General features: G+C 40.8%; 1 non-coding gene across 1 annotated transcript; it reads right to left on the bottom strand.

Annotated features, from left to right (window-relative positions):
• Positions 1-1,000: 1,000 nt before the first annotated feature.
• LOC122070091 lies at positions 1,001-1,107 on the bottom strand. Its single transcript, XR_006137666.1, has one exon. It is a non-coding gene; the product is annotated as a small nucleolar RNA R71 (small nucleolar RNA).
• Between the last annotated feature and the right edge of the window lie 6,911 nt (positions 1,108-8,018).

Genomic DNA, 8,018 nt, shown 5'->3' with positions numbered 1-8,018 from the left:
AATGGAGGTCCGGTAGGCTTTTTTCTAGGTGGGTTGTGGTCTGTGTCAAGGTGACCCATTATCTCGTATTCCTTTGTTTTCACTTAAGAGGTTCTGTGTAGAGGCCTTAGTGGTTTGGTTTGCGAAGGGATGATAAAGTTTCTTCCAGGTCCTCGAGGTGTGGTTACTCCATCTCACCTATTGTTTGTGGATGATATCTTCATTTTTATGAATGCTTCTTCAAAATAGGTGAGGAATCTTCAGGCTTTTCTAGTTAAATATTAGGCTTTCTTAGGCCAAAAATTTAACTAAGAAAAGGGCAGTTTATTTTTTGGGAGTATTGCTCCTCATAGGAAGCATTATATTAGTGAGTATTTAGGCATTTCCATGGCCAGGCTGCCTACAAAATACTTAGGGGTTGAGCTATTCAAGGGGAGAGTTAAAAGGGATTACATGTTACCGTTGTTGGATAATATTAAGAAACGAATGTCGGGGTGAAAGGGAAGGCTTCTTTCCATGGTAGGTAGGGTGGAAGTTGTGAGGTTGGTGATTTCGAGCATTCCTATCCATAATTTTGAGATTTATTGATGGCCAGCGAGTACTATTCAATTGGTGGAGAAGTGGATGCACAACTTTGTTTGGTCTGGAGATATGGAGTCGGGGAAAAAGATAGTGGTGAAATGGGAGGAAGTTTGTAAGCTGAAAAGGGAGGGTGGTCTAGGTATAAGAAGATTGAGAGATGTTAACTTTGCTTGTTTATGCAAGTTAGCATGGTAAATTAAACATGAGAGATCGATAATAAGCTCTTTCCTTAGAGCTTGTTTCTTGAAGGGTGATAGAACGATGAAAGCTGGTCATATTTCTTCCTCAATATGATGTTGTTAAGCTTAGGTTTATTACTTTTGCATTGAAAGACCAAGCTAAGAAGTGGTTGTATGGGTTACCCATAAATTCCATAACCTCACGGGAACAGTTCACATTTGTTTTCCTTAAGAAGTTTTTCCCAACTCACAAGACCAATAATCTTAGAAGTGATATCCTTCAATTTAGGCAAAAGCCTAGTGAGTGATTTTCCAAACTTATGGAGAGATTCAAGTATCTACTCCAAGAATGCCCTCACCGTGGCCTAGACCTATGGTATTTATATCAAATAATTTATGAGGGTATTGATTACCCAACTAAACAAATGATAGAGTCTATGTACCCTGAGGGATTCACATCCTTTACAGATGAAGGAAAAGCATGGGAATTCTTACTTGACTTAGCTGAAAAAACCCATGAGTGGGAATCAACCCAAGAGAGTGAAAGAACCATGGGAGGAAAAGGATATTTTTTGGATGGGATAGTAGCCAAGGAAGCCCATTTGGATAGCCTAATCAAGAGAATTGAGTCTATTGTTCCTAGAGATCCATCATCAGTCAATTTGGTTAAGATTTGTGCTTGGTGCCAGTCCCCTGGACATCTCCTAGAAGAATGCCCCAACACCTCTGGGGGCACTTCTAATGATAGTGTTAATGCATTATACCAGAATAATCCATATAGTAATACTTACAATCCAGGATGGAGAAATCACCCAAATTTCTCTTGGAATCAGGGCAACCAAGCAGGGTGGCTATTGCAAAAAGCTTGGACACCTTATCCATGACTGTAAGGAGAAGAAGGCGAGGGACACTAATGAAGATGCCGAGGTGAGAGGAGGAATACCAGGGGCTATTTATGTCCATTAAAGAGGCAATGATGGGAGGCGGGAAGGGAATTCCTCTCTCACGATGGGAATGGATTTCCTACCATGCTGAGATGTCCTTCTTTGGAAGGAATTTCAAACCCGCAAGGAAACTTGGTGGGGATGAATGAGAGGATGCCGCATGGAGGGTTGGAGATTGTCCTTCCCTTAATTCAAGAAACTGATTTGGTTGCCAACTCTGCAGAGGCGGTTGAGAATGAGATAATAAGGGAATGTGTATTGGAGGGCCTGAACAAATCTCATATAGGATCGGCAGATGGATCTGGGTACGGGTCCAATCTATCTAGCGATGAGGTGGAGGGGGTGCAAGAAAGTCTCGCTGCCCATGACACTGAGACTAGAATCTTGCAGGGCGTTCTCTTCATGCCTGCGACTCAAGTTAGGGAAGGGGCAGTATACATTCATCATCATGATGGTGTGGAAGAAGATAATACATCAAGAGAGGCAGTGCTCAGCCCTGTGAATCGCATAGGAAGTCTGGCTGAATTATTCCAGCAAGAAAATAAAGAATGAAAGTCCTCTACTGGAATATTAGAGGTATGAAGAAGGCACTGGCTAAACTGGCCTTGGGGAATATTTTGAAGGAAAATCAACCGGGCATTGTATGCATTGCGGAGCCGATGGTTGAGGTCAGCTCCTATCCCCAAGTTAGATTGGGATATGATGTGAATTTTATTCATAATAGTAGATTAGATAAGGTGCCAAATTTTTGCTTATGTGGAAAAGAAGCATAAAATAACCAGTGATCCTGTCTGCGTCGGACCAGCATATTACCATCTCCTTTGATTGGCTCCAGAAGGTAACCTTTGTTTCGGTAGTTCATACGAATTGTTTTCGAGCTAGAAGAAGAGAGCTTTGGGCTAATTTGGCGGCTTCGGCACCAGGGCCTAGCTCTCCTTGGCTTGTGGCTGGAGACTTCAATGCGACCCTGGTGTTGTATGAGAAGAGAGGTCTTGGGCCCTTCAATACGGGTTCTGCGGCAGAGTTTGGTGCTATGGTGGACACTTGTGATATGATGCAGCTGCCCTCATAGGGGACAAAATTCACTTGGACCAGTAATAGATGGAGAGGTAATGTCTCGGCAGTGCTAGATGGAAGTTTTTGTACTAATGCCTAGGTTGAATTTTTTTATTAAGATGCACAACAAGTGCTTCCTAGTATTGGGTCTGATCATGCTCCAATTCTTATCAACTCTGTGACGGGGCTGAAACCAAAAAATTGCCCCTTCAGGTTTCATAGACACTGGTTGGAGCACAATGATTTTTTCTAGGTTGTTAGGGAGTCTTGGACGGGTTGGATAGCAAGCAACAATTTGTATAGGGTCACTCTGAAACTTAAATGGCTCAAGGGTGACCTGAAGAATTGGGCAAGAAATGCTTATCCTAATTTTAATAAGGACCTCGAGGAGGCCAAAAAGCAGATGGAGGTGATCCAGTAGAGCATAAAAGAAAATGGCTTGGATGATGCTTTATTTGCTCATGAGGTAGATGCTAAGACAAGGTATCTAAAAGCTATGGAGAACTATGAGAAGATGTGGGCTGAAAAGTCAAGAATCCGCTGGAAGAAGCTTGGCGATAGGTGTACAAAATTCTTCCATCTGACTGCAAAGATGCGAAGAATAAAAAACACCATTAGAAGCTTAAAGTTGGGGAATGGATCGGTGATCTCTAAGAGAGGAGACCTGGAGCAATATCTCGTGGGGTTTTATGAGAGATTTCACAAAAGGGTTCCATTGGCTGATCATTCTCAGCTGCTGAACTGCATTCCTTGTGAGCTAAGGACTGTGATAGAAGAAGGATGGACAGATTACCTTCTGATATGGAGATCAAAGAGGCAATTTGGTCCCTTGATCCCGCTAGCTCTCCAGGGCCAGATGGGTTCCCTGATGAGTTCTATAAACACTGTTGGGATATTATTGCTTACGATGTCTGTAATGCAATACGTAGTTTTTTTAGTACTGGGTATATGCCCTAGGGGATCAACAATAATTTCCTCTTGCTAATTCCTAAGGTTGATGGGGCTGATGCAATTTAGACCTCTGTGTATAGGAAATTTTCTCTGCAAGATAATTACGAAGGTGCTAGCTCTGAGACTAGTAGTCTACCTCCCGAGACTGATCTCTAATGAGCAAAGGGCTTTTCAAAAGGGGAAAATTATACATACTAATATATACTTGGCTTCAGAGCTGGTAAATATGATGTTTGCAGCGATAAGAGGTGGAGGAATGGGCATCAAAATTGATAACAAGAAGGCATTTGACACCATACTGTGAATTTTTATTCTCTGTAATGAGGAAGTTTGGATTCTCTGACATCTGGATTGGTTGGATAAATCAGATATTGCACTCTGCTAAAATCTCTATTCTACTGAACGGTGGTCCTGTGGGATTCTTCATTGCTGAAAGGGGTCTGAGGCAAGGAGATCCATTATCTCCCCATCTATTTATTTTGGCTGAGGAGGTTCTGTGTAGAGGACTAAATAATCTGATCAGGGAGAAGAAGATCAAGGCTCTGCATGGCTCTCTAGGGCTCCAGCCTCCAGGGCATATGATGTTTGTAGACGACATTTTCATCTTTACCAATGCATCAATAAGGTATGTCAGGAACCTTAAATATTTCCTAACTATGTATGAAGAATTTTCTAGTCAATGTATTGCTTGAAGAAGAGCAAGTTGTTTATGGGGAATATCCTTACACCTAGAAAGCAGGCTATAAGATCGGAGCTGGGTATTCCCATTTTCACTCTACCTACAAAATATTTGGGTGCAGAGATTTTCAAAGGTAGAGTCAAGAAGGAAGCTCTTCTCCCTGTTATGGACAATGTGAAAGCTAGACTTTCAGGTTGGAAGGGAAGACTGCTTTCTATAGCTGGTAGAGTGGAACTTGTTTGGGCTGTGGTGGTTGGTATGCCCATGCACAGATTCTCTGTGTACTGGTGGCCATCTAGTCTGATAAAGACTATGGAGAAGTGGATCAAAAACTTCATCTGGATAGGGGAAGTGGACACGTCTAAGGCCATTATTGTGAGTTGGGATCAGTGTTGCAAACTGAAGGCAGAGGGCGGCCTAGGTCTGGGAAGACTGAGAGAGGTCAATGAAGCCATGTTGTCCAAGGCAATTTGGAAAACTAAACATGATGATGATCCTGCTTACAAATTCATGCGTGCAAGATTCATAAAAGAAGATGGTTACTGAGGAAAGGCCACAAGTCCTCGTCAATCTGGCCAGGATTGAGAAAAATGTGGGACTTTGTGTCCTCGAAGGAAAGATAGATTGTAGGGAATGGAAAGAAAATAATCTTCTTAAAGGATAGGTGGTTGTGCTCAAAGCCCATTGCTGAGTTAATAGAGTTAGAGGCTGATCATATTGAAACTTTCAACGGTAAAGTTGATAGATTCATAGATAATTTTGATTGGCATTTCCCTGACGCTCCATCAAGTCCTATGAATGAAATAATTCACAAAGTGATGGAGGTCCCCCTGCCCAGGTACGAGTGTGAAGAATTATGTGTGTGAAGCCCCAACCCAAATGGGGAATTCACAGTTAAATAGACCTGGAATCACATTAGGTGAAAAAAGGAGGCAGATGAGTGGAAGGCGCTGATTTGGGGTAAACACCTGCAACCTCGACTATCTATATTCGGGTGGAGGATTATGCATGCAAAGCTGCCTACAGATGTGGCAGTAATGAAGAAAGGTGTTGATATGGCACCTAGATGTGAGTTGTGTAGGTGCTCGACTGAGGAATTGGACCATCTCTTTGTGCTCTGCCCATTTGTAGGGGAAATTTAGAAGAACATCTGCGAGTGGTTCGACATTCATTGGAGGAACCATGGTACCCTTCATGCTTTCACGAGATGGTGAAAGAGGAAGATTTAAGCTACAAACTCAAAGAGGTGTGGTCTATTTCTTTCACCATAGGAGCCGAAAAAATCTGGAATGAAAGAAGCTGCCGCCGTTTCGAAGACTGCCAGAGACAACTAAGGTATATTCTTGATATAATTAAGAAGGAAATCAGAGAGAGCATCCCTGAAGTTGAAATTACAAAAATTGAATAAATGACATCCTCGGCTCCAGAAGGTTAGGCCTGAATATTATCAGTGTAGGAATAAAGCCTCCTTTCGAGGTTTTTTGGTGTAAATCACCTATAGGGTGGGTTAAAATGAATTTTGATGGAAGCTCTTTGGGGAATATGGGTAACTCCAGCTGGCATGATAATGAGAGATCATAGCGGTAGATGCCTGTGGTCTTTTAATGTGTTCCTGGGAATCAAAGAAGTTTTCGAAGCCAAGTTTGAAGGAGTGATGCAGGGTCTAATGGAAGCCAAGGAAATGTCTATTCCTTCCCTTTCGATTGAATCAGAATTGGCATCTGTGGTTATGATGGTGCAGCAGCAAAAAATCCCTTGGTTCACCATGCAGAGATGGAACAACATTGGACAATACTTGGAGAAGACAGCATGGAAAATTTTCCACAATTTCAAAGAAGGGAACTCGGTGGCAGACTTCCTGGCTAAGAAAGCTTCCAAAGCGAGATGCTCTTCCTTCAATGTTGGTTTCCCATACCATATTTCTGAATTGCTGGAAAAGGATGAGGCCTCTAGACCTTATTATAGGTTTCAGTAGTGGATGGTCCAGGATCCTGCTGATGGCAATGTCGAAGGTGAGATCCTGTGCCTCCCCTGTTTTTCTTTTAAGATTGTATTATTTCCTTGTTTTTTCCCTTTGCTCTTAATAAAAGTATCTTCTAGCAAAAAAAAAAAGAGAGAAATGGCAAAGAGATGAAAGCAAGAAATTATACCAAATCAAATTCTAATTTATTCACTCACGATAGTTCATTCATTCACTACCTTGTGAGCTGAACCCTTAGAACAGAATGATGCAATTTTGGCCTACATCAACTGTCTAGGTCGATATTATTGTATGTATATTTTTCTTTTTATTTATTTTTTACTGGGGGAAAGAAATTAACTTCATCAAAATTAAGATAAAAAAAAACTACATCGCAAAAACAATGTCAATCAATTGCAGGACACGTGTGACCGAAAGAATTTTTAGTATTGTTGAGGGCTTAGAGGATAGAGTGAATAGTCTGAATATAAATCCAAGAACACCGATTAATAGAAAAAGATAGTAAAATAGAGTTCGAATCCCAAAATTCTAAATCCAATTATCGATGCCTCAATCAATATCATAGATGGAAAATAATGTTTTCTGACTCATATCGCCATTTAGAAAACTTTGTTGACTCGGTAGATCAAACCCAACAAGGCAAGTCACATTTTTATTTTTTTTAAATACAATATATATATTAATAAAAATATGAAAAAAGTGAGGGAACACATATCATTGAATTTTGAGCTTATACCATTGCAAACATGTTCAGTAATATAAGTGAACTAAGAAGTAGTGAACCGATTTGATAATATTTAAAATAAGGGTAATTTACAGCGCCACCCCTTGGAGAATGCCAATATTATAGGAACACCCCCTCTCTTTCACCAAATTAGACTCAGACCCCTTACCGTCAGTCTCTGTTAAGTGATGCTATGAAATGACACTTTAGCCTTTATGAGTAAAACATGTTTATTATCTCAAAATTACCCCTCTTCTCTCTTTCCCCCAAATACCCTCAGATCCCATTCTTTGAATTCGCTCAATTTCTCCCCTAATTTGCTTCGAATACGTCATCTCCTTCGATCGTCGAAAACTTTAGGAGCTTTGTTTTGGTCTCGATATTTTTTTTTTTTTGGAATCGTTCTATCAGACGAAAAATTGTGGGAAATCTGCTAAAAGTTTGATGTCTAGCGCCGGAGCTCCAAATCACTTGGCACAGCCGTCAGGGCAAATCCTCCAATAGAAGTAACAACAACCGTCGAAGCGTCTCTTTCCCTTCTCATCCACGAAACCGCCAATGATTACCTTCGGTTCTCTTCAAAGAACCACAAGGTTCCTGACCAGGAAGCTGAAGCATTAAATCTACTGTGAGAAACAAGATGAAATTAGATCACTACAGTAGAACTCTGAGATATTCATACATTGTTCTTTAAGGCTTCTGCTTGCTTCTTCCCCTCTTTGAATGTCTCTCTTTTAACCTTCTCTTCTTCTTCTTCTTCTTCCTCTCTCAATCACTCAATTAGCCCGAGCTTCTACTCCGTTTTTCCTTTATTTTTCTTAGGAAACATGTTAGATGCTTTAATCAATCAATGGAAACATGTTAGATGATTTAATCAATCAATGGATCGCTCAGCTCATCATATATCCCTTACAAACTGTATTTTTCTGCTTTTCTTTTATTA

This window comes from Macadamia integrifolia, unplaced genomic scaffold (genome assembly GCF_013358625.1).
Source record: "Macadamia integrifolia cultivar HAES 741 unplaced genomic scaffold, SCU_Mint_v3 scaffold817, whole genome shotgun sequence".
Lineage (NCBI taxonomy): Eukaryota > Viridiplantae > Streptophyta > Magnoliopsida > Proteales > Proteaceae > Macadamia > Macadamia integrifolia.
Note: the sequence above shows the minus strand (reverse complement) of the source record. Positions and strands in the feature narration are given on the sequence as shown.